The sequence below is a fragment of the Micrasema longulum genome, unplaced genomic scaffold (genome assembly GCF_059751315.1).
Source record: "Micrasema longulum isolate JH-2025_06_02 unplaced genomic scaffold, ASM5975131v1 h1tg000389l, whole genome shotgun sequence".
In the NCBI taxonomy this organism is placed as follows: domain Eukaryota; kingdom Metazoa; phylum Arthropoda; class Insecta; order Trichoptera; family Brachycentridae; genus Micrasema; species Micrasema longulum.
In genome coordinates this window covers 549,396-573,083 of record NW_028277590.1, presented here as the reverse complement: position 1 = coordinate 573,083, position 23,688 = coordinate 549,396, and the positions used below count along the sequence as shown (strand labels likewise).

Sequence of the window (23,688 nt, the reverse complement as noted above, 5' to 3'; positions counted from 1 at the left end):
GTGTTAATCACAAAAATGCCATTTCTCAATTTTCAAAAAACACCCACAGAGCTAGAAAAAATCCCTATAGATGATAATGGGAAGATTAATGCTTCCAGAAATCTTGTTTTTAAATTAATTAAAGTGGATACAAACATGAGTATTTTATTTTTATAAAATTCATTCATTTAAAAATACCTGTAATTAAAAAATATGTTTTAATACAGAATGTCGCCCTATACATTCAAAGTTTGAATAAGGTATCATTCAATATTATATCTAACTGTTTTCAGCGAAATGCACATTTTAGGTTATGTTATCAGCCAGACTTAAAGAAATCACCATAATTTCTTTACCCCATAATTAAACTATTTTAAAAGTTATTGTAACAAATCAATTAAGTGATTCTTTGTAATTAAGTACCTTGATATACGAGTAAATATAAAATAATATGTTTAATACACAATGACACAACATACGAGTACATCAGAGTTTTACTAGGGCTAGCGGTTTTCTGCAAAATGCACATCTTAGGTTGCATGGACAGCCAGACTTTAAAATCCCAAAAACTGGTCAAATGCACAATTAAATTCTTTTTTGTATTATAAAAAAACAAATCCATGCATTATTAATCATTTGTCAAAGTAAAAAACATTACAATGTTGTGTAGATTTAACTCAGTTTCACTTTTCTATGGCTAACTGCTTTCAATTCATAGTTTCCCAAACTGCTATGGCACTGATGTTAAAGCCATATAATATAAATTCCCAATAAATAGGTTTTAAGTGCGCTAAGGCCTTTAACTAATGTAATGTATGAGTAGATTAAAACGATAAAAATATAAATACATTTAGTTTCCTGTTTGAGTTTTAAGTAGAATAAAATGTACCTACAAAGAAGTTTGTAAAGGATTACACGATCAACTAAATCAAGAAAAGTAGTAATAATAAATAATGATACTTTTAATATGTCCAATCCGCTTTCTGATTTTTTCATCTCCCAAAGACATAAAACAACTCGTTCGTGATTTCTTCCGGTGGCTTCGGACTCCAGACAGGTGACCAAGATTTCTAGAGATCTACCTGTGTCTTTTACCTTGGGCGTCACCTCTCTCTACGCTCCCAGCGCTCTCTCAGCGTAGACCACTGCTCAGTGTTGGAATCAGCCTTGAGCGAGTCGTTCGAGGTCAATTTGACAGGTGGAACATTTTGGTTACCTGGACACACGTGTTTTGCCTTTGTACTCCTACACAGTGCATTAATTACATCTTTGTGGGCAGGGGACCATATTATCAATGCTTTTAGTGACGTAATTATGCGTAACAAAAGACAGAAGTAGATAAGAGTGAACATTGAATGTAGGTGATTCAGTTTCATACACGTTCAAACTTATCTTATGACTCTTCAACAATATTTTCTTTGTTTTAATCACGTTTTCTTCAAAATCAATCGATGTGATAGATTTCCGGTTTCCAGCAAGCTAACTACCAATCAGCGGAACTCTCCGAACAGGATTGTGACGTCACAGGCGGAGTAATTTCAAAACTTAAAAAATTCATAGCTCTGAATTATCATTTGATCTATTTATAAAGGGCTTAGTTCGATAGTCTATTAACAAATAAAAATATATTTAAAAAACAATGAAACAACAAACACAAATTTTAGTTATTTTGTCGTAGCCGGCCCCTCTGCCTGGAACCAATGAAAAAGTGTATTTTTTCGAAAAAATTCGAAAATATTTTTTATGCTACTAGTAATTAACAAAAAAATATTTTTTATGATATTAGTATAAAACAAAAAAAAATTCACTGGACAGTATTTCATAGACCTATATTACTTCAAAAATGTTTTAAAAAAAAAAAAAAAATTCCCTGTTGGAATCGGATAGCCCGCTTGGCGTATCTGTATCCAACATTAAGAATTCAAGTTTTTCTGCGTATGGCCATTTCCACTTATGGCGAACCTTCACTCATCGGTCCGAAGGTCGACATCCATATAAGATCCTGGCCATCAAAAGGTTAGTGAATCACTTGTCTGTGCTGTGTGCCCCATCGACCCACACATCCGCCAATAATCATTCCTCTGCCCGAATCACTCCAGACTGGAAATACCGGCCATGTGTTTCTTGCATAATGTATGAAGTGCTTATTGAAGGAAATTTATTTGCAGCATTGAACTTACCAGATTCATAATAAAATGGAAGAGGGGCATAACGTAATTAGTTTATTGATAATAAAACATAATAAAAACTAAATTAATTAATCGAGGCGTAGTCACAGAATTCAATTTTATGTAAGGCGGTAAAAAATATTTGCGTTCTTATGATTTATCCAAATATTTAATTTTGAGGGCCATTTTCAACGAGTTGTAAATAACTCACTATTGGAAAATGGGAATCAAGTTGGGGTAGAGTAGGATTCGAACTACGGACCTCTGGTCCGTGAGTCCGAGACACTAGCCACAGGACCACAACCCGATTAAATATGAAATGGGAAAAAACATTTAGGAAGAAAAAAAATATCAGAATAGGGAAATATCACTTTTTTTAATTTTTAAAGTTATGAAAGTCTATGAAATACTGTTAAGGTAAAAAAAAAAAATGCTTTTTATTTGTACCATAAAAAATATTTTCAAATTTGTAATTTTGAATTCCCGCAAAAACCATTGGCCACGCCCCTAATGCGTCACGATTTATACTGATTTGTTCCTGACCATTGAATTTTGTTTTGAACATTATTACGAATCTTGACGTCACAATCCAAGGTCAAACACGTCGCGTTTTTCTACGAACGTATTTTTATTGAATTTATTTTTTACATTTATGTATCAAAAAATTTCTCCGCAATATCCATGTTGATTTTGAATATAAAATTAATTATTTTAAATCCATTTCATATATCAGTATTATCAGTATTCGTTGTATGTGATATTTCTCTATTCAAATAGAAGGTTAAGAAAAATGTGTTAGACAACTTATAAATGAAATATATGTACATTGTTATTATTAGAGCATTCATAATAATACGTTTATGAGTGTCCTTTTTCAAGATTCAAAATATATTTTAAAAATACAAAAATTACTGCAACAGAGTGGGAAATCATTTTTGAGAAGGAATATGGAAGTCTAGACATTTATAGGGTTTATGACCTATCATTGGCTAGTATAATATAAGTAGAATAGTGGATGTTATTTAATGAGGCTGGTTTGATTTTTTTTTACACAATGTGTAACATTCACCACTCTGCTCATGTTTAAACATCCATATTTCCTCGACTCTTCCATCTATTGACTTTTGTGAAGTAATAGAACTGATACCTTTATTGACGTGGGTGAGATTCATCGAGCTTAACTATTTCATCAAAATATAACCTATCAACGTCCACCTTTCAGCTGCAAAACGTGTTGCGATCTATATTTTAAATCGAGTTGTGGTCCCTAGTGTTGTGGACTCGCGGATTAGAGGTCCGAGGTTCGAACCCCACTCTACCCCAACATGATTTCCACTTTTTAATAGTAAGTTATATACAACTCGTTGAAAATGGACCCAAAGTTAAATTATTTAGGCAAATCACGAGAACGCAAATACTTTTTTTTAAACTATTAAACTACGCAAATACTTTTTTTTAAACTAATTCATTAGTTAACCCAAAAAAAAATTGTTGATAATGATCCTTAAGATAAAAATAACTTTATTTAATTTACTTACATATAACTTTGAATTATCTATCCTTACCTCTGTTCTGTATAAATACATTTAACTTTTTAATAAAGATACCAGTCTCAAAGATGTCGCAAAAGCGATGAAACCGGTCAATGGATATTCCAAATTCGTGGATTAAAGTATCACTCGTGTTTTATTTATATAATAATAAAAAAAAATAATAATGAAAATAGGCGCTAGATTTCTAACTGCACGCGCTCTGTAGTGATGTGTATTTATTGTACGAAGCTCTTGAGGTGATTTTCTCAAAAATGGCTATAAAAATTATCCAGAATAATATAAAAAAGTATACAATTTAAAAAAAAATGTTATGGCTACGGTTTTTTTTTATAGATGTCCTATACTTATGTCAGTGGTACTTCTTTCCTGTAGTCAATGGTATCGAAAATGCGAGAAAATCAATGAATTTTTATATCAAACATTAGTTTTTTGACCCAAAGATGGACATAGAGTTTATCCACTAAATAGTTAATATATCTGTGAGTTTATCGCTTTTAATGTATGAAGCACGTGGCATTTGTAAAAAATATATATTTGACATAAAAACTCACAATTTATTATACGTATTTGAGGGCCTTAGTTACGAATATATTTTTATCAACTTTATTTTCCGCTCGGAATTCCAAATTCGTATGAAATTTAGAGAAATTATCTAAAGTAATGTTATGTCGAATGCTTGAGCTTAAAATATTGCGAAAAACAATATTTTGTGACCTTATGAACATAGATCGAGTAGTATTCAACCTGTTTTAATTATTTAGTCATAAATTATTGTATTGAATTGGTATGTATTGTATAATAATATATGTAAGTCTGCATATCCGGTAAATGTCAATCGCCTGTTGCTAGTAATCATGGTTGGTACAATAATATTAATTAGTTCTAGACAGTGTTTAATATTTTATCCATTCCTTTTAACATTGGCTTATCAGTTTGTCGGTATCTTTATGAACTTAACGTAAACATTTTGTAATTTTTATAATTGTATTTCCTTCAGAGAAGTGGAACGCATGTAAGTAGTTAACAGTAAGACACTAGGTACGTAATTTTATATTCAATGCTAAGAAAGTAATGAGAGATTGGATTCAATGAATCTGGACTCTAGATAATTTAATTACAATATACATTTCATACATTTTACGAAACAAACGCTGTTTTCTATTTTTTATCATCAAATATTACTCGTAGTTCAAATTCACAACGCCATTCTGTAAAATAACAAAACAAAATAAAAATTTGATAAAGGAAACATGCTTACAAGGCTTAACCCACTTTTTTGGAAAACTTGAAGACAATGAGAAACACCGGCATTGTTTTAATTGAGAAGATAAATATTGCTTCGATCAAAGGTGAATTTATAATTCGCATACCTATAATAGATTTTGGCATTGTTCTATTAATAATTGTTTTTTTACCAAGTTTTGTCAATAACCGACAAAATCGCTTAGTACTCACTTATCTTTTATTTTGGTTGACCTTAGATTATGCATATTTCACTTGGAAAATTTCAATATAACATGTGGCAAATGGATTTAAGAAGTTTTACAAGTACAACAGCAAATAAGATGCAGAAAATATTTATTACAATATTTGAGTTTGTCCAAATGTTTGTAGACAAAAGACTGGATTTAACCCCCTCGGGAGTCATTAAGATTAACAAATTACAACAGGGATGGAAAATACCTTAAATAAGAGAATATGGTATTCTAGGCATTTACAGGGCTTATGACCTGTCATTGGCTGGTTTAAGTGGCCGCTTTACACACTGTGTAACATTCGCCATTTTGCCTATGTTTGAACATCCATATTTCTTCAATTCTTCCATTTGTTGATTTTAGTGAAGTTAAAGAGCTGAAACCTTTATTGTTGCGAAGAGATTCATCTGACTATTTCACATATTTTCCAATTTTTAAACTTTTTCTTGGACCAGTTGGTTTCATTACAATATTAAAGTTTATTATTTATTATAACAAAACCATTATTTTCAGATACTTTTATCTTACAAAAAAATATTATCCATTTAGATATTTCTTACGAAGAAAATAGACTCATGTTTGAAAGTATGGGAACTTGTTTAACCTTTGATTACTTAATTTTATAGGAGGACATCTTAACAATTGATTTGGTATCTATTGTTCTGAGATGCATTATTCTCATCATAATCAAATGATAAAAAAGATAAATGTAAAATTACATCTGAAATAAAACTTATCTGAAAAGCTCACTATTTCAATCTTCACGACTGCGAGTTATTAATTTGTGTATTTTTTTTATTTGATAGATGTTATTTTATTATATTATATTGAAAACAAGACATTCTAAATTTCCCATATTTTAGAGCAGTTGGTGGCATTCCAGTGACAGTTAAATCGGGTTGTGGTCCTGTGGCTAGTGTCTCGGACTCACGAACCAAAGGTCCGTGGTTCGAATCCCACTCTACCCCAACTCGATTCCATTTTCCAATAGTGAGTTATTTACAACTCGTTGAAAATGGCCCTCAAAATTAAATATTTGGGTAAATCATAAGACCGCAATTTTTTTTTTTTTTTTTTTTTAATTTTTAAAAAAATATTGCAGAGAACCACCATTGAAAATATATATTTAACGTTGACCCGAGCCAGGAATTGAACCCGGGACCTCGAGCTTGGTTGGGTTACGCGTCAACCATTACATTTCGAGGCGGACATATCTCCACCTTATTAAATTTTTCCAGAATTTTGTTCGAGAGCAGCCATCGAATTGAAAACACTCGTCCAGGATTCTGGTTTTTATCACCCGATTCTTAACCCGCGACACGAAATTCTTTCGTTATTTCATATTAACTTACATATAATAATCAAACAACAATTCGACATAAAATAAAATTGAACAAATAATAATTCTGTGCTTGAAAGAATAAACCACGAAAGTCACATTAGACGAAATTTTCCGGAAACAACATTTTGTACACAAAAAAAGTGGAAAAACAAAGTGGACTTCTGATATTAATTTCAACATAAAAAAACATTTTTACGACGAATGTGGACTTCGGTGTTTTATTCACGTATATAGCTTATTGCGATAATTTCTACATTTTAAACTTCAAAACGGCAAAAAGTACACTTTCGCGTTTTAATCCTCCTAACTACAGATACGAGACAAGCTCTGTCGGCCTCATGGTGTAATGGCCAGCGCGTTTGCCAACCATGCTAGAGGTCTCAGGTTCGATTCCCGACATGGTTGATTTGAAATATTTATTTAAAAGGGTGTTTTCACACCGGAATATTTCATAGTCCCTGGACTGGTACCTGAAGCTAAAGACTGATCATCTTATATTCATGTAACAAAAAATGTATCAAGATAGCTGCGATTGGTGTATTAATGCAGTGCCCTATGCCCTTTAGGTGCGGAAAGGTAATGATGATGAAGATGAAGTACAGATATAGGTATAAAACTTACTTACAAGTTTTTTAGAATATTTAACCACTGAACAAGACTCCGTACTACATTTAATTTGCTAGTACCTAGGACTAACTCAAGGAAAAACGACTTTTTCTTTAGAGCATGTCATTATTATAATACTGTTCTCTCCGGTCACGCAGACATTTTCATTTCTCCTATATGAAGTATAGAGAATTCTTATAGACAGTATACCCGTTTAGTTTTACGATGTCAGTAATTAAGTATGTACTCGTATGTTCATTATTATATTTTGTACGTTTTACATTTTTTTTTCTTTTCTTATTCTTTAAATTTATCTTGTTTCTGTTATTTTTATTTTATTTGCAAGTTCTAAGTGCCTAATATTTCTGAATTGTTAAATTGCTTTTATTTTGATACCGATAATGTAATTAAGGAATGATGACTATTGTCCATGCGATGATATTTCTTCACGGAGTATAAAGGAAAGATGAATATCCTTAACAGATATCCACACTGTAGTTAAAAGTAGTTATCACGCGCCATTGTTCTTGAACTTTGCAACAATGGTGATTGGACTCATAAAGGTAGTAAACCAAAATCAGTGATCGAACATCCCATTTCTAAGACAAACAAAAACGATTTTTTTTCTGAGTACCTAAGCCTTGTACATGACACGTAATGCTACTAAATACAGGGGTCCAAATGTATATATAAAAATTTAAAAAAAGATACCGATAATATACTTAATCAATAGCTTACACCACTGTGGAAATTTATATTTACTGTTTTCACAATTTTCGTTTATATATATTCTTATTTTCAGTATACAATATATGTAAAAACTGATATTTTTTCCAAAATAAATCAATTAAACGTATAAATTTAAAAAATAACATCTCGGTAATGAAACAAAATAGTAATGCATCAAAAAACATAATTGAGTTCTACCGAATCATCATAATTTTTATTTAAACATCCTTGCAACAACACACAGTGTAAACTTTCACTTCACGATTGATTCATAAAATCTAAAATACCGCCGATTGCCGCACTTTAAAATAGATAATGGTTTTAAGTGATTGTGTGATTCACTTGAGAATCCTCTTGTGGTCTAATTGGGAACTCCTGACTCACTAATCAGCTCGGCTGAGGTCTGAGTGCCGCAGTACGGAGCGCGCAGTGCTATAAACTCGAGAGAAAGCACGAGAAGTCCATTGAACCAGCGAAGACAGTGATAGCTAAAATAGCATGAGAATAAAAGTTATTGTACTTCATTGATTGGAATGAAAACGATTTGATTTGCTGTGGTGCAAAGATGATTTTCATATATAGATCCAATAGTGTTCAACGTCTTGGATGAACATATGAAGTTCTCCAAAACAACGTCTATATTTAACAAATTCCAACAGGGATGGAGAATACTTTAAATAAGGGAATATGGAAGTCTAGGCATTTACAGGGCTTATGACCCGTCATTGGCTGGTTTAAGTGACCAATTTACACACTGTGTAACATTCACCATTTTGCCTATGTTTGAACATCCATATTTCTTAAATTTCTCCATCTGTTGATTTCAGTGAAGTTAAAGAGCTGAAACCTTTATTGTTGCGAAGAGATTCATCTGACTATTTCACATACTAGGCAACGCCTGAAAACAATTTTCCAATTTTTAAACTTCTTCTTGGACCAGTTGGTTTCATTACAATATTTGACTTTGTCCAAATGTTTGTAGACAAAAGACTGGATTTCACCCCCTCGGGAGTCATTAAAATTAACAAATTCCAACAGAGATGGAGAATACCTTAAATAAGGGAATATAGAAGTCTAGGCGTTTACAGGGCTTATGACCTGTCATTGGCTGGTACACTTACACATCGTGTATCATTCACCATTTTGCCTATGTTTGAACATATGATGCAGATCCATAATTGGATTTTATCGAGGGGTAGAGACCACTGTTTAAGATTGCTTCGGGAATAAATATATATTATAGATGCTGTCTTCATTATTATCCATATACGTATGTATATCGTCTTTGAATAACCTTAATTACTATTAATTACTATTAAGTTTATTCAAAGACGATATACATATATACGTATATGGATAATAATGAAGACAGCATCGATATTATATATTTATCATTACTATGAATATATATTTGTAAATATATATTTTAACTTTATTATGTTTTTTTAATTACATATTCTACCATATATGCAGATGTGTTACTATCATTATTACTTTATTGTATTTATTTTTAATATCAATTAATTACCGAATTGAATTATAAAATTACTATAAAGTATTAATAACATATTGCCATATATTAATATATAACTTTTCTGCGTTCCATTTCTCGTCCACTTGATTTTATTGATTTTAAAGGTTATTTAAATGGCAATATTTCATTGTTCCTGGACTGGCACCCGAGGTGTAGGACTGATCACCTTACCTTCACGTGGCATGATGATAGTCGAAATACGTTGCGTTTGGTTTACTAATGCTATGCACCACTGGGTGCGGAAAGGAAAATAATGATGACGATGATTTTCTTTGTATTTATTGCATTTCTCAATGATGTGTAGCACTGCGTTTTTTCAAAAACCAATCCGTATTGCGACCATTAAAGTATATAACTAGAGTAAACATGGGCGTTCAAAATATGTTCCCTCAACCTGCGGCCAATTGACATATGTTTGATAGAACGGACTTTAGTCTGTTGCGAGCATTCCCCTGCTACTTTTCTCCTCGCAATTACTTAAATGCCTATATGTACGCTAAGATACTGCACAAATCGATCTGGAAAATATATAAAAAGCGATGGTATAACCTTTCACCAGTAAGAAATGCTTTTATCTATATCAATACTTGTTTTAAATAACTATTTTAATGTAAATAAAACGATTTATTAATATGTTACCAGTCGTAAGCTATCTCCTGTCTCTGTCCTGCTCAGTTAATCGGGCGTATAGTAAAACGATAAACAAAGGTGACGCGTATGCGGAAGGGAGCGACACACTGAATAGAACTTACAGAAGACCGATATAAAAAGTCAGTGCTTTTTACTGTATCACTTGTTTTGCTTGTCAAAGTCGACGTGATATGTTAGACGATACTTGCTTTTCCTTTCCTTTGGGGATGACTTTTTAGCTCGGATTTGTACGGAGGGCTTTCTCAATTATTGCGACACGATGACGAGAAATTCGGTGAAGTCATTATACATTCTCTACTACGACTGCGTCGTGATGGGATTATCTTTAGAATACCATTTGTAACCTGTTTGATGGTGCAAATTTCACCTCGTACCGAGTGTCCGAGTCATGATTAATATTCAGCACTTCGACTAAACTTGTCCGATTCTAGAAATGCCCCATAGAATATAGAGCCAATACCAAACGACGCCAACAACGTCACAACTCCGGGTAGAAAGTGCGGCGTGAATAAAATATGTTTGCGAAGTAAATAAACATTATTAACCTCTTGGTGGTGACAAACCTATAGATTATACATTTCTCTGACTTTCATAATGTTTCCATCTTCATTCTGACTTATGTGCGCTCCGTACCGCAGTTGCGGTCAGTAGCGCAGTTGCGATCAGTAGCTTTCCAACAATTTACCAAATCTGGCTTTATTTATTCATTTTTATTTATTTATTTATTTAACTTTTTGTACATAATGTTATTTGTACATTGGCGGGCTTATTGCCAAATGGCAATTTCTTCCAACCAACCAATAAAATAAAAGTTTTATTTTTATTATTCAAGTTACAGAACATATTCAATAGAAAAAAAAGATTAAAAATTTAAAGATATATAAAAATAGAAATAAACGTATTTGTTTATAAATTACCTTAAATCGAAACTATTACTCAATGGGAAAAAGGAAAAAAAGAGGAAAGAGGAAAGAGGAAAAAGGAAAGGAGGAGAGATTACAGGTTTTCATTTCTAATTATTACTTTCATTTATTTAACTTTTAGTTCGTAATATAAATTTTACGTTTTTATTTATTTATAAACCCTTACGGATTATTACATTCATTTATAAAGTAGTCTGAGTCTTTTGTTTAGTTTTGTCTAGTAGTTTATTATATAATTAGTCCTTGATTTATTGGTCTCTATTGTCTTTTTCTTGTTTAAGAATGTTGTATGTGATATTCTGAATATATTCTCGTATTGGGTCCGTGTTTATTACTTTTTTAAAATTTTTTTTAGTTCTTTCTCTACAATTGTATCAGTGGCTAATTTGTGAATAAATTGGGCGGGCTTATTGCTAAATGGCCATTTCATCCAACCAACCAATAAAATAAAGGTATTATTTATATGTTTTAAGTTTCAGAACGCATTCAATAGAAAATGAAATAAAAAAACTAAGGATATTAAAAAATAGAAGCAAAAATATTTGTATATGAATTACCTTGAATCAATACTAGTACTCAATGAGAAAAGGGAATAAAGAGGGAAAAGGAAAGGATGATATATTAGGAAAGAGAGAGGACATGTTTCTTCAGGCGTCTTTCGAACAGAGATATTGTATAAACATCTTTGATAATAGATGGGAGATGATTCCACAGTCGATCCGCATAGAAACTATACGAGTCAGAAAAAGAGAGGAATAGGGAAATATCACATACTACGAATACCGATAAAAAATATACGAAATGGATTTACAATAATTAATTGTATTTTTAATATCAACAAAGGGTATTGTGAAGAAATGTTTTCGTGCATATTTTTTTTTAAATACGTGGTTAATGGGATGGCCGTTTTTGCGGGAATTCAAAATAACAAATTAAAAAATATTTTTAATGCTACTAATAAGTAACAAATATTATTGGACTAACTGGACAGTATTTCATAGACTTTTATTGCTTTAAAATTGTAAATAAAAAAAGTGATATTTCCCTATTGCGGATGGGTATTAAGAGGGTGCTTCCACCAACGCATACATATAAAATAATGTAGACAAATAAAACAGCATTAAAACTTTTACCAATGAAGTTGCAGAAAATATTTACATGCTCGTACATATGATATTATAAACATGCCTTCGTACAATGATGCACGATGACTATCTCATTGCAACTCGTTTTCTAACCTCTGTTAACGAAAAGGCCGACTGTAAATGAAAATCGAATTTCATTCAGTTTTGTGAATTGAGAAATATTTGAGAAAGGAGAGGAACATGGAATGAATACCTACCTTTAATATGGTCTAAATGTTCTTCAATTTCTGGCACTGGATGACAAAATGAACTATAAAATGAGACAATGTATTTCTCGACGCGCGACGATTCCAACCACTTCTTTATCCGATTTTATGTCAAGTCAAAAATGTTGTTTTGTTTTTGTTCTAAATCCGAATCTTCTAATTTTGAATATCTTCTATCTTGATGTTAGGTAGGTACCATAAGGGTGGGTGAAAGGAAGGATGGGAACGAAAGGTAATCGGCCAGGAATAGTATCGATAAATGCTGTTATTTACGTAACAAGCTCTATTCACTCGATCGAAATTAAACTGTGTATGCAATCGATATTTAATAAACATACAACACAATCAACATAGGAGTTGTTGGAATAACTCGCAAATCCTGTTTTAAGGGCATCCCGACAAATCACAGATGCCGCTAACATTTAAGTCAAACATGATATTCCGCCCATGAACGTGGCAAACGGACAGATATCTTACACAAATAATATGTAGGTATCACCAAAAAGGTCAACCATCTCGCGTACGCACACATTAACGCCTCATGAATTATGCATGACGTCTCTAATCTGGTTCTCCAAATGGCGATGATCTGTTTTTAACATCCACAAAGGTGGACAGCCTCAGACCAATAATGGATTTTGTTATTGTTTTGCAATACCATATCAAATTATATAATTGTCTTCAATATATTATAAACTATTTATAAAATCTTTTCAATGTCGTAAAAAAAGCATTGGTTTACCATAAGAAATACTGTTTTGGATTATTCCAAAGAAAAGTAAACATTTCAAAACCTTGTTGATCTTGATCTTGCCGAGATTCGTTCCATCAACACCTCAATATTATTTTATTTGGCCGTCTTGTGAATGAGTTGTGTGATGTGTGATGTGTGATGATGTTTTCCGTGGTTCGTATGTCGTCGTTATACTGATAAAACTCGCCAAATGACAAAATTTCCGAAAACAATTAGAAAATGCAGCTATATGGCATTTTTCGAGCTTTATCAACTGATAAACTCCTAAATCCTCCGAGATTTGGTTTCAAAGTTAGCATGTATATAAACCCACTAAATGTACTTTTTTCATGTATTCATCTGAAAATCATTAATTCTTACCAATTTTTTTTTCAAATCTCAACTATTAAAACAATGTACCTAAATGAGCAAAGATGGTCTAAATTTATCGCAACAGAGAGGAAAAACATTTTTGAGAATGGAATATGGAAGTCTAGGTATTTACAGGGCTTCTGACCTGCCATTGGCTGGTTTAAGTGCCCACTTTAGTTTCCCTCTCCACCGTTACAATAATTTGATCTAAATAATTATTATTTGATTATTTAATTATTCACCAAAGCAATTGCAAGAAAACTAACTGTGATCTAACATGTTCAGTACTTGATACAACAGATAAAATTAAATATCTTGGTGTATACATAGACCAAAACTTAAAATGGAAAGACCATTAAATAAATAAAATTAAACGAATTAGAAAATGTATATACATATTTATTAGATTAAGGAATATTTTAAAAATCAATAATTTAAAAATAGCTTTTTACTCAAATGTACAATTTTTGTTACAATATGGTATTGTAAGATGGGGTGGTGCATATGCCAATATATTAAACCCTCTTAAAATAGTACAAAGATTAATTATTAAAGTAATTTTAAAGAAACCCTCAACATTGAATACAGAAAGTCTTTATAAAATATTTAATGTTCACACAGTAGACACTCTTTATAAAATAAATTATATTATACAAATTCACTCAGATACCAACATAATATTAAAATTCCTAAATTCCACACAAGTCATGGTCAAAATAGCTTTGTCTTCAAACGTGTAAAAAATTATAATAATCTCCCCAATAAACTAAAAACGATTAAAAATAATATATCAATAAATAAATTTAAAGTAAATCTAAAGAAAAATTTTGAACACGTGTAAAAACTAAATTAAATTTCAATTCGTATGAATGCATTATTGTTTATATATGTTTTTTTTTTCTTCATATATCCTATGTTTTTTTTTTATGTACTCGTATATTTACAACAGTGTAAGTCACTCTCCAAGCACAAGAGTTAGTCTCTTTTTTTGGAGAGTTACAGTGATAATATTTACTTGATGTATAAAAGTAGATCTGTATAGAATTTTAATAAAAAAATATTTTTTTAAATTAAAAAATAACTCCTTCTGGAGTTGCAACCTGCCTACAAACATTTGGACATACCTACTCAAAACGTTATTGAACTAAGATGATTTTATGCGTATGTATCATGTCCAATGATAAGGAAGACCGGAAAAGACTTTTCCCAAAATGGGCAATATTGCATTCAGAGTGTTTTATCAATACCTCGACGATATTTCCTCAGTATTCTATAGTAAATTTCCAGCGTGTCAGACCGTTCAACGATCTTGAAATGGGAACTGTTCGTGCTGAATATTTACAGCAAAAATTATATTTAGCTCACGCTATCCATCCGCGAAGTATCGCAAATAGCTGCAGATGGATTGGCTAAACAACGAGACGGGAAATCTGAAGATATAGCATCATATTAAACTACTATTCCTGGAGCCTCGTACTTATTTATTGTTCTTTTGTTGCAAATATTGATTCTTTTAACACTTCGAGCACCGGCCGAATACCCATAGAATTTACCCTGTTCCCGGTCCATTTTTGTGAAATTTCACGCTTTGTGAAGGGTTTCTTAAAAGTGCCATAATTATGAAAATACTGAATTAAATCAATTAAAACTTATCAAATTTATTTGAAACAATTTAATAAGAATTTTTTGTATGATTGTTTTGCCAACATTTCCCTTTATGGAGAGCCACATTGCAATGTTCGCACATATACAGGGTCTCACTCCTTTTTTGTTATTTGTATCCCGAAACCGTGTAAACACATGATTATAATAACCACACGTTGTGTCCCGGTCCCGTGTTTTCACGTAGTTTACCAGTAGCGAAATAGTACTGATAAAAGTCACTAGATGTCAATAAAATGCACTTTTTTAGACAGCTGGCAAACTGGCAAACATTTGGACATACTCAAAGATTGTTACAGCAATGTGTTTAAATTTGCATCAAGTATTTATTTCAATAAACCATGTTTAGACATATTTCACTACCAACTTAATATTTGCCTATTAAAAAATCATCTAGATACTACTAATGGGTACTTTCACATAACCCAAACAAAATGTTTGAATAAATATAAACTGTGATCGAAAACACATAAATAATTTATAATTATTCAACGTTTAAAGTTTAGTACCTTACTCCTAATTTATTACGTGTTAGGAATGCCGATAGGTTGAAAAGGATGCTGCTAAAAGCACAGATCCGTTGGTGTCGCTATGAATTCTAATACTGAATGGAGTGTGCTGGTATTTACTTTAAAACACCCTTTTTTCTGTTTTTTTTTTTTATAATCTGCAAATGAAGTTAATACTTAATTTCTCGAACTAGCATCCCTTCCACAAACCCCTACTCTTTCCCTACCCAGCCACCTCCTTGTACACGTCCCGTACAGTGCGTATCGCTTCGTCGGTCAAATGCGCATTTTATCTCAATTTTATTTGGAGAGTAGGGGTTTGTGGAAGGGATGCTGGTCCGGGAAATTAAAGATTTACTCCATTTTTAAATTACGTAACTTTTATTTTAAAAAATGAGTTTTTGCAAAAAAGTAATAGGATTTTTTTAAAGGAATGTTCCTCCGAAATTTTGCGGTCTGGTCCTGAACATGGTCTACTCGGCTTTAAGTTAGTTTTGTTCAGATTTCAGTATTTATTTTTAAATAACGCATATTTTACAAATACCTACTAACATATTTGTGGATAAAAGATGGACAGTATAATGAGCATAACTTATATGCAACCGAACTAGAACTTCATTATAGCGATCATTACACGATAAATATAATTTACATTTAATTTTTCTTGGATAATATAACCGCGGAATTTTCCTACAAATATATTCCAAAATAATAGAGCAATGTATAATACAGTAATGTCTACACGTATGTCATATTTAACCCTCCGTGGAATTCTAAAATGAGTTAAACTGTTGTTTCTTCATCCTAATAATGACCAATTTCCTTCGTGCCTTCGGTGATTAGCAGCTGACCTGCTATCAGACGGTGAAGGAATAATTTGCATAATAGGAGTCGTGAAGACAGACAATCGTGCTGAATAATGATTATAATCGACTTTGATTTGGCTTGTTCACTCGCGCGCATCCAAACAGCGATTTCGGGACGCTCCTTGCAGACCTAAATGTAAAATAATGCAGGAACGAGACTATTTGGGGAACTGGGTATTCATCCATATGAAACACTCGTACCCATTCGAACCTATGCATGTCTTTGAAAACAGGGGACTAGCTCAGATGCGCTAGATTGGCGACCTCATAAGGACTGTTAGATTGGCATGGATGAGAATTCCTAATGACAGGAACCACTGGCGTTTAAAAAGTCAATACCCGAATATGGGCACAAAATAGACCAGATCTTGTCTCGAGATCGTTTTTTTTTTCCTAGCTTTATTTTTTTTAATCGTACTTAATTATCTGATGTATTTTATTGTAATTTAATGGACTTTATGAGCCCGTTCATTAATAAATAAAATGGGTAATGAACCGCAACGAACGTTTTTTAATGCACGTGAAGTATTTATTAATTTCGCCTTCTTATTTCTGGTTATAACACCATTTTATGGGCAGGGAGCGGGTATTAATAAAATCAAATAATACAACATACTTACTTAATTGTTGGCTTTCGCTTGATCCGGAAATTAGAAATGAATTTGTGGATCAAATTATCACTCGTCTTTTATTCCTATAATAAAAGATAGATTATGTTTTAGGAACCAAGTGGGAAAAATAATATAAATGTATAGAATCGCAGGTGGATCAGAATCACACATTTAAGAAATAATATTGTCTACCACCATTAAAAAGAACGTTCTAGATCTCTGTGATATGCCATTTATTTTTTGTGTTCTGCTAACCGACGCGACGCCAACGCTTCGTTAAAATACATACATCGATGAAACAACTACGTCAATAAGAAATGCAGCTAAACGGAACAAATTAATCTACTTGCATCTCAATGCAGATTACTGCTTGTTAAATGGCGGACCGGTTCAAATGCAGTTTGCAGTTATTTGACTTGGGTTAGAGTCTAACAGTTATTTAGTTACACTTTTCTCGTCCACATCATGGTCGTAGAAAACATGACACTAAAATTATTTTACAACTTGCTAAATCAAAATTATTTTGCGTTTTCATCAGGTCCACCTACCGAGCTACCAGATCGCCATCAGCAATAAAACCGTAGGCAATATCGTCCATTGTATCACAATTATAAATTATAAAAGGTTGATTGGGTTGGAGGTGTGAGGAATTGGTTTCCATGCAATCCTAATATACACGATGTTAAACCACTTCAGTGCAGTGGGCGGGGCGGAATCTTACCACGGCTTGTTAATAAATATGTCGGTGTCCATTTTTTTCAATAATGTTAATATATTTGGGTATGGAGACTGTCATCGTTCGATTGGGTGGTTTCAAGGGCACGGTCAATGCCGGAATTTCAATAATTTTTTAAACTTTTTTAACTACATCATACAGATTGGTATTGCACAACCATTTACGTCATTTGATATGATTCTGTCATTAAAATATCCAACAAATAAAATTCTCGGGAAAGTAAACTTTTTCCTTTTATCTAAGCTATAATCGTTTACAAAATCTATGTAAGTATGTCAAGTTCATTAAATTTGAATGTAAACTTCTATTATTTGATGACACAAAATTATGACTGTTTTTACCTCGAATCACGCCAGTAGTAAATGCGCATATGTTTTTGCAGCTTCTGTAAAAATACCGCTATCCAAACCATAAAATCATTTTCATACTGATTCCAGAATGAATTCGAATCTACCAATCTTTTTTATCGTGATCAACCATTTAAAAGACCCCTATTAGATATCCGACGCGATGAAGCGTTGTTAATCGGAGGAAATATGAACTGTTAAGGAAGTCGAAGGAATGCTCACCCGTTCAAATTACAAGGTATAATTTATTTTTAAACTCTACCTGCACTCAACGCCTCATCTCCAGTCTCCTCTCCATACACTGATTTGGTTCTTTATTAAACATCCTTATTTTGTTCCCACGAAGGCTATTAGCTACCTGACTGTTTTTATGCGTACATAGCTGCACCCTTCGTAACCTACCCATATGTTATTTAGCTGCATTTAATGAATTGTATTATCATTATTAATTTTACTAATTTTACCAATCTCTAAAATATTTCAACTAGATGTATTTTTTTAAATACATATTTTTATTTTACTTTTTGTTCATAATATAAATTGTACATTTGTGGGCTTATTGCCAAATGGCTATTTCTTCCAACCAACCGATAAAATAAAAGTTTTATTTTAAATAAAATAAAAGTTACAAAACGTATTCAATAGAAAATAATAAAAAAAGCTAGATATACAAAAGTAGAAATAATAATTTGTACATGAATTACCTTAAATCAATAGTATTACTCAATGGGAAAAGGAAATAAAGACGAAAAAGGAAGAGAAATGAGATGTTTTTCTTTATTTAACTTTTTGTACATAATTTTTATTGTACATTGGCGGGATTATTGCCAAATAGCAATTTCTTCCAACCAACCAATAAAATAAACGTTTTATATTTATAATTCAAGTTAAAACATATTCTTAATGTATTAAGTTTTTCTACTGACATTTCTTGGTGGAACTGCATTTTAATTATAATAATAAATATACTTTATAGTTTTATTCCACTTTTATTAATTATTATTTTTTTACCAGTGACCGGGTTTCGTCGTGACTGACATCTGACGACCACTCTGACAATATCGGTCACGACGAAACCCGGTCACTGGTAAAAAAAATATTCAAAAAAATATATAAATAAAAAGGGAATAAAACTATAAAGTATATTTATTATTATAAATAAAACATATTTAATAGAAAACAAAGATTAAAAAAAGCTAAGGATATATAAAAATATAAATAAATGTATCTGAGATATATACTCTAAGCACAAAACTCATACTATATTGGTAAAAAATCACTGCTCAACAAGTGTCGCAGACTCGTCGTTATTGCCAGATTCGGTGTCGAGCGTACAAAAATATAAATTCCGAATCATAAGTATTTACGCGGTGCTTAAAAATGGGGTAAGATGAAATATACTCGTTACAGTATCTCTGATGACTATAGGATATCAAAGTTTAAGAATCTTCAACCAAAGATATAACCAAATTAGTTTTAGAAATAAAAAAACAGAATCCTGGATGAGTTTTTTTCGACTCAATGGCGGCTCTCGGGTAAAAATCCTGAATAAGGAAATCAAGTGGAGATAAGTCTACCTCGTTGTGTAGGAGTTGGAACGTTCGACTACCATTCTTGAGGCTCAATAATATTGATTTTAAAGTTTGTTTAAACTCAATATCTCATTGTTTTTGGACTAGCACCTGAAGTGTTGGACTGGTCGGTCGTTGCATTTGCAGTGGCTTATGCACCACTGGGTACGGAAAAGAGGATGATGTTTAACGTTGATTCAAATTAACGTATCGGTTTAAATTGCGTTTTTTATGCTTATTTACATAAATGCACACGCACATAAATTAACATTTTAACTATGTAATAAAAAGTAAAAGTAATCATTTTTAGCTATGTAATTTACAATCTATATGGCGATCAGTCTGAGATAGTAAATTTGATAATATAACGTTATGAGACTTGTTACGATTATTTAAAAGAGAAATCCTCCCAATTCCATGGGTAATTTTACTTTTGAATATCAATCTTATCTCCTTTACAGTAATATTATAATATTTACAATAGAATTGATGCAATTAAATTTATATCATCAGAAAAACACGATGTTCTTTGCATGTCTTTTGCCTTAACGATGTTTTTTTTATTTTCTTTTGTTTACAACTTTTTATTATAATGCATATTTACTGTTTGTCTACTATTCCTTGTAACGACGAGTCCGCGACACTTGTTGAGCAGTGATTTTTTACCAATATACTCTGAGTTTTGTGCTTAGAGTATATATCTCAGAGTCCATACTATTCCAAAGTTTGTAAGAATTTTTAAAAAGGGGGCGTGGTCGTTTGTTTAGTGCAGACGTTTTTCGTTTCCAGATGTTTATAAAACAGGGTTGTCACAAATGCACAACTCTCGGTGAATTTTTACAGAGATTCGTAGGAAGTACAATAAAAACGTTTATTTTAATTTAGTAACAAGTTTAATTATTTTTTTGACTTGTAACAGTAATCTCGATTAAATTTTATGTTTTTGACAAAATAATTAAACTGATTTACATGCGAAACTTAACTTACATCTTCGAAAACTGGATGAAACGGAGTCTCCAATTTCAAAATATTCTCCGAATTCATTAGATTTGTGACCTGAAAACAGGAATCTCTAATAAATTTTATGTTTTAGTAGAATTAGTAAAATTAATTTTAGTACTTACGCGCAAAACTCAATGAACTTACATCTTTAAAAACTGAATTACAAGGGGTCGTCAACTCCAAAATATTTTCTAAATTCGTCGTTTGATTTGTGAACTGAAAACAGTAATCTCTATTAAATTTTATATTTAAACTTGCATATTTGAAAATTGGATAGAGTGAAGATGCCACTTCCGATTTGGTGAATTGGGGAAAAAGAAGAAGATAGAATGCCATATCTCTCTGTCTTTGCATACAGACCTCGCTTCCTCTACATTCATACATCTTCACATGCATGCACGTCGATTTATTCGACTTTATGGTATATAAATATTAAATAAATGTATATTTACCCTATCAACAGCGAGTTGAGTTTTAGAAAACATGATGAGTACGGCACCATTTATTACACGTACCAAAGTTTTTTTTCCAAATTATTGGATAGAAAGTGGTCGGAACAGACCCAACTGTTATTTCCAGGGGGCCAATTGTTCCGCCCTGTCGCATGGATCCATTTATTTCGCCTTATTTCATCTATCGGGAATCTAAAAAAAACCCTTAATCTACTATATGCTTATAAATTTAATGATAAAATGATTACATATATAAATAACATTTAAGTTAATACTTTATATTTTAAATAAATGCACAGCCCTGGCAGTCTTAATTAGTAGAATGGCTTCCGCACATTGTCATAAAAATACCAATCAAAATAGGCGCAGATGTATTGTCATCTCTTTTAGTTACATTCAATAAACGAATATTTCACATTCTTTCAGTGAGATAAAAAGAGAAAGAATTATTTCCAAATGTCGGTTGACTCGGTAAAAGTTCGTCGAGTTTGCATGTCTTGAACATTAAAACAATATTTTGATTCAAACGATTGAAAAAAATTATTTAAATTACATAAATCCAAACTATAAGATATTTGCATTACACAGAAACAAATGCTTTAATAATTGCTCAAATGATAGTAAAAAAGTAGTGGTGCAATTATGTTGAAAACTTCCAAAAAAACGTATTAATGTGAAAATTTATAAAATTTGATTAATACCTGTGATAACTGAAGCGTTTTCTCCCTTTTCCAGTTATATTTGAACATCCTTTCATGGCACAAGTCGGCATAATGAATTTTGATTTAATTAGCACTAAATACGATAAACAATTATCAAAATACCGACAGAGCATTTGACAGTTCGAAGCAATACCGCCCGCGTTCGTAAAAAAATGAGCATCGCTCAAATTCTAAAATCGACTACAAAACAAAAAATGAGGACCGTACCCACAGATTTTTTTGACTCCCTTTCTCTCATTTAGAACATATTGTAAAAAATGAGTCCGCTATAACAGGCAACATGCATTGGATTGGTAAAATGTGTTGTTATCCCTCTACAGATGTATATACTCCAAGGTTTTGTACGCACTTTAGATATTTACCATTGGCGTGCCTCTATCGTTTTGTTTTTTTTATATAAATTGTTGCTTACGGTAACTAGGACCATCCATAAACCCTTAAATGCACCTAGTTATATCTGTTGTCTTCGGACGTATGGTATACAAATATGATAACTATTTTTGAAAAACGCAAAAGGCATCGAAACGAAAAAAAATATTCTGATACTTAAAAAAAACAACCAAATCGGTTTAATTTTGGGGTTGCGGAGAACGGGACAGCGAAATGACGATTTTGTCGATTTTAGCTAGCCATAATCAGTCCGACGTGCAGTTGTCTTTTTCGCACAGTATCGGGAAGGCATTTGCGAGAGAGTGGCAGAAAAGCAATGTTCAAATACCTATTCAACAATATTATCGACCTATGCATATCATCTTAGTAAAAATACTTTTGTTTTACATATTACAGGATGAGGAATATGGGATCATAAGCTCAATCACAAATAACTATCGACGTGCTAATAAGCGACGTGATAACAATTTCTCACCATGGTCGTTTGTCGTATTCGCGATCACAATGGAACATCCGTGAACACCTAATATTAAATGTCAAAATATTTACGTTTCGCGACGTATAATCCTGCTGCGCAATCACATATTTGAATTCCACTGGTATAAATATGGAAAATATTCCAAAATTGCTATTATTATTTATTTATTTATTATTTATCATGCTATTCATTGCATTTAGCCAACGGTTGGCAAGCCAAATGTCAAGAAAAGCGGTTGCCATATTAATTGTAAATAAATTTTCCCTTTTTTGTGTTAGATACTCCTTACTATTTTGCAAATGCAATGTATTGTAATATTTTTATAATAAACGGCGATTTTTCGCTAATGTACTGTATTTATTTACGAAAAACAAAAAACAAACCGACACGAGCGTTGAATTAGAGATTACACATTCGTTGACTTATGACTGCGATAACTTAAGCATGTTCATCATTGTTCATTGTGATCGCTCAAATGCTTAGCATGTTTTTAAGCACGTCGATAGTTATTTGTGATTGAGCTACAGGTGATGAGTTTGGAAGGACACAGGAAGAGGATCCAGGAAAAATTAAGCGATGTTAGGGTTAAAGTTTATAATAATGTTTCTTGCGTTTCCTAAAAGTGGCCAAGGAAGGTGCATTTATTTTTAGAAAAGTATCTCATTTCTTCGAAGAAATGTTTCTCATGTCGACACCTTGAACAGAAAAGGAAGTGCTGAAGAATGATGTGTTATGTCGACGAGTAAAAGGTGTTCTCCTCTGAAAAGAGCGAACAGTTATTGGCGAGTCACAGAAAATGACTTACAATGATTAAAGAACGGAAAATTCTGCTTCGGTACTATATTTATTATTATGGTTTACACAATTCAGTAGCCAGCAGCCAACGACAATTACATGCAACATAATTATTCACATTACATTTGTAT

The 23,688-nt window shown here is 32.0% G+C and overlaps 1 protein-coding gene and 1 long non-coding RNA gene across 4 annotated transcripts in view; one reads left to right on the top strand and one right to left on the bottom strand.

Moving 5' to 3' along the window:
* Positions 1–22,042, bottom strand: part of LOC148281961 (uncharacterized) — a 157,137-nt gene extending 135,095 nt beyond the window's left edge. The window contains exons 1-5 of one of the 2 annotated variants that reach the window (XR_015822205.1): positions 21,874–22,042; positions 21,173–21,364; positions 20,865–20,936; positions 20,706–20,774; positions 17,074–17,147 (exon numbers count right to left, since the gene is read on the bottom strand). This is a non-coding gene — a long non-coding RNA (uncharacterized LOC148281961). Of the gene's footprint in view, positions 1–17,073; positions 17,148–20,613; positions 20,775–20,864; positions 20,937–21,172; positions 21,365–21,873 lie in introns of those variants that run through there. The other variant, XR_015822204.1, reaches the window with a different exon arrangement.
* Positions 1–23,688, top strand: part of LOC148281960 (uncharacterized) — a 199,012-nt gene that overhangs the window by 151,508 nt on the left and 23,816 nt on the right. The window lies entirely within an intron of this gene.